The sequence below is a fragment of the Vidua chalybeata genome, chromosome 19 (assembly GCF_026979565.1).
Source record: "Vidua chalybeata isolate OUT-0048 chromosome 19, bVidCha1 merged haplotype, whole genome shotgun sequence".
In the NCBI taxonomy this organism is placed as follows: Eukaryota; Metazoa; Chordata; class Aves; order Passeriformes; family Viduidae; genus Vidua; species Vidua chalybeata.
Window position 1 is genome coordinate 4,262,958 of NC_071548.1, and position 4,091 is coordinate 4,267,048.

General features: G+C 47.4%; 1 long non-coding RNA gene across 1 annotated transcript; it reads right to left on the minus strand.

Annotated features, from left to right (window-relative positions):
• Positions 1-2,473: 2,473 nt before the first annotated feature.
• On the minus strand, positions 2,474-3,775 carry LOC128797470 (uncharacterized). The gene is made up of 2 exons (XR_008434146.1): positions 2,898-3,775; positions 2,474-2,806 (listed from the first exon to the last, which is right to left on the minus strand). It is a non-coding gene; the product is annotated as an uncharacterized LOC128797470 (long non-coding RNA).
• Positions 3,776-4,091: the final 316 nt, after the last annotated feature.

Sequence of the window (4,091 nt, forward strand, 5' to 3'; positions counted from 1 at the left end):
TCTCGTACAGCAATTTTTTACCTCTTTCTGGCTGGGTCATATGTCTCAGTCCTACAAAGCAGTTAAACTCACTTTTTTCTGGCTATGCTTTATGCAAATGAACTTTCAAGCCTAGTCTTTCTCAGTTTGACATCTGAAGAAAGCCAAAGATGATGGGTGTAAAATGTAATAGAATAACTCAGGTTGAAGGGTCCTGTAGTCCAACCTCCTGCTAAAAGTTGTGAGACCAAGGTGGGTTACTCAGGGCTTTATCCTGTTGGGTCTTGAAAAGCTCCAAAGATGGAGACTGCACAACCTCTCTTGGCAGGGAGGCTTCCAACCCTACAGTTAGAAAACAAACAGCCAAAAGCAAGGCATCAGTGCTCTGATCAGGGCGCATTGCCCCTCATCTCCCTGGAAGGAACACTTCATCCTCCTTCAGGCTGGCTTTTGAAACCAACCCAAGCTGGGTCTGGCTGACCTCACTGAGATCATCCTCACGCCTGAGGAAGCAGCAGCAAATCCAACCTGGAAACACAAATATCTCCTGACACTGGTGAAAGGACCACAGAAAGGCTGCTGGGTTTATCACAGGGATGGTTGTGTCCACCTCAGATCCTGCTCTTCTCATACAAAATTATGTAGGAAACTACATACTTAGGAAATCTCTGTGATTTTTATCAAGTATTTTGAACAGCCCTTGGTGGTTTGAATAGAGTAAATCAATGAGCATTCCTAATTATAACTAAATGACTTCTGGTGTGCTTATCTCTCCTGTGAAATCCTGTTAAATACTTTGTTATCAGGAAGGATTTTTTTTTTTTTTGTTTTAGTAACTGCTCACAAAGGGAGGCAACATTTTTTGACCCAGTTTTAGGGAATGATCTCTTAAAAACTTAGTTTTGCTTTATTTTGTGTAACCCTCTTCAGTCCAAGAAACCTAATACCTGGTTATCTGGTTGCCGTCTCCCAGTACAGTGTGTTCTAGCACATCAGACACCTAGACTTCTAAGAATCATTCTATCTTCTAATTGTTTTCACTTAGGTCAAGGCATATTTATAATGAGTTCAAGCTGCTTTTACTACCAAGCATGACTTAATTTAAATGTAATGTCTGAAAATTACTTCTTCGTATTCAACATGAACAAATTAAGGGGAAAAAGTAGTCCCATGATGTGAAATATCACTCTAGCTTGCTGTGTCCCTAGGACACAATTTCCTTTGTCAAGCTGTGCAAAGAGAGAAATGTAGGAAAATTGTATATGGGGCTTGTCCCTAGCTCAAAACTGAAATCAGGATCTTTTCCAAAACTCTTCATGAAAGCAAGCAAAGGAGAGATAAGGTGCAGTTGATTTTTAGTCTTTGTATTGCAGACTTCACAGTTTATTTCCAAAATATTTTTATATTTCTTATGTTATGGTTGATTCTCCTCTGAATAGGAACATTTCTGGGGCAGAAAAAAAAAAAATAATCCTCAAACCCTTCAGCTTCAGAGAATGCCAGCAATGATAACACGGTACAAGGGACAGCAGCTGGAATTAACCCTGTCCTGTCCACACCTGCTCCCAGCACCGTCACCAAAATGTTCAGATGCTGCTGATAACAGGAAAAACCTGTTATCTACTAGGCTCAAATTTAAGAAAGAAATGAAGATAAATAGAAAAAGATAAATTGAAAAAGATAAATAAAAAACCCTCTCTTTGCCCAAGACGTGAAACAAAGGAGTGCCAAGATGTAAACCCCATGGGTTTTGAGCGGTGCGTTGGCAAGGCTGTCATGAAGAGCATCCCGCTGGACACATCCTTGTGGACCTGTGGAGGTGGTGGGGAGGGACCTGCAGCCATGGGGTGTGTCCTGATTTGGCCAGGCAGCTTCTGAGGTGCTTCTCCTGCTGGACCCATCACTATTTATACAGGAAATGTCACCAGCTGCTGCAGCAGCATCTCCCCTTCTGGGATCGTCCTCTAAATAACTGCAGAATCACAGAACCCGTTACAGACTCATTTGTGTTGAAGTGACCTCGAGGTCACCTAATTCCACCCCCACCCCAAAAGGGGATGGTGGCACTGGGGGATCCCTGTCAGGTGCAAAGGCAATCGGGGTCCCCAGGAGAGGATGGCAGCACTGGGGGTCCCTCGTGAGGGGATGGCAGTACTAGGGGGTCCCCATGACAGGATAATGACAGTGAGGGGTCTTCATGAGGGGACAGTGACACTGAGGGTCTCTCATGAGGAGATGGCAGGTACTGGGGGTCCCTCATGAGGGGATGGAAGCACTGGGGGTCCCTCATGAGGGGACAGCGACACTGGGGGTCTCCATGACAGGATAATGGCAGTGAGGGGTCCTCATGAGGGGACAGCGACACTGGGGGTCCCTCATGAGGGGATGGAAGCACTGGGGGTCCCTCATGACGCAATGGCTGCACTCAGGGTCCCATGAGGGGATGGTGGCACTGTCATGGAAGCTGCAGGAAAAACAAAAACCCTCCAACAGCTTTTTTAAAGTTGGACAGTCGAGGCATTGCTTTATTATCTGGCCAGGATGTTGTTCTGGCCAGGATGTACCACAGAAATCATCTCATCTGCACACAGCCCGGGTGTGCAGAGAGTCATTTCGTGACACAGGATTTAACTAGATTTTAACTAGATTTTTCAGATATTTTATACAGTCAAAATCCAGAGGAGCGAATTGGGTCAGTGTTCATTGGTCCCAAGCAGTTTTTAGTATTTGGTCTCCTATTGGATCTGGATTTCTTCCCTTCTGATGTTAATGAGATCTTCAGTCCTTGATTTTCTCATCAGTCTTTTCAGAGGAGAGGTCTCCAACCCTGCCGGAGGCAGAGCCTGGGGTAGGTGTTGTAGGTGGCCCTGAGGGCCCTTTATCTTTTGGGCTACTCCCAGTCTGTTCATCAGACCCACCTGGTGGAACAATGGCCTAGAAAGAGACTTAAATTCCTTTTTCCCGGGGCAAAGGCAAACAAAACCCCTTGACTAAAGTTACACAAAAACTTTAAAACTGTTATGTTTTCCAACGGTCCTGGGAGGTCTCCTTGAGAGGATAACGGCACTGAGGGGTCCCCGTGAGGGGACGGCGACACTGGGGGCTCCCCACGGCCGCGGGCCCCGCTGCCATGGCAACAAGCGACGATCGCCATTAGACTGACATGTCCCCACTGGGCTCCCGTACGGCAACGCATAACGGGCTCGGATTGTCCCTGTGCGCTCTCCGTATCCCGCCGCGGCGGGAGCGGGGCTGGCTGGAGACGCGCCGGGACGGCCGTTACCGGCAGCGCGCGTGCGCGGTGCGTGACGTCGGGCGCTGCGGATGACGTTGGTCGCTGCGGATGACGTCACGCGGGTGCTGGCTGAGGCGAGGCCGGCCCCGCCCTCACAGCGATGGCGGCGCTGCGCGGTGGGGTCGGAGCGCGGGGACCTCGCGGGCCTTTGGGCCTGTGAGCCAGAGCTTGGAGTTGAGAGCAATGAGGGCTTTGTCCCCACAAACCAGCTGTGCGTCTGCTGGCAGATAAAACCAGCACGGAGAGGTAAAAGAACCAGTGGGGAGGATTCCAGTGGGTGATAATGGAAAAAAGATATTTGGCTTTACAAGCAAACTGTAGGTTTGCTGATAAATGGGATTGGCTAAGGGAAAAGCCTAAATTCCATAATAATTAAAAATGAAAAGGGAGGGTTGTACATTAGAGGGAAATCTTTTCATCAGGTGTTCTGGGAAGTCTGAACCTCTCAAGTACCTCAGGCAATGGGGAAAGAGAGAAGGAAACTGGAATAAAAAAGAGGCTGCGTCCTCCAAAAATTGGAGAGACCCCAGGGGAATGCCCCATGGCCTCTCCCTTTATTTGAATAAAGTAAAAGGACTTCTCTGTCTCCTTTTTGCACATAAACCTCTGATGTTTGTGGGTTAATTTTCCTGACAGAATTAAACACAGGATTGGATTGGAGAGCTTGGAGAAGGCTCCCAAGCTCAGGTGCTGCAAGCGAGGATGTGGATTTGTAGCTTAAAACAGAGACACGTTAAGTGGAAGAAAGTTTGGAGTTTTAGAATTTAAGGTATAAAAGTAGTTACAGCAGTAAACAAGGAGTTTAGTATGTAGCGCT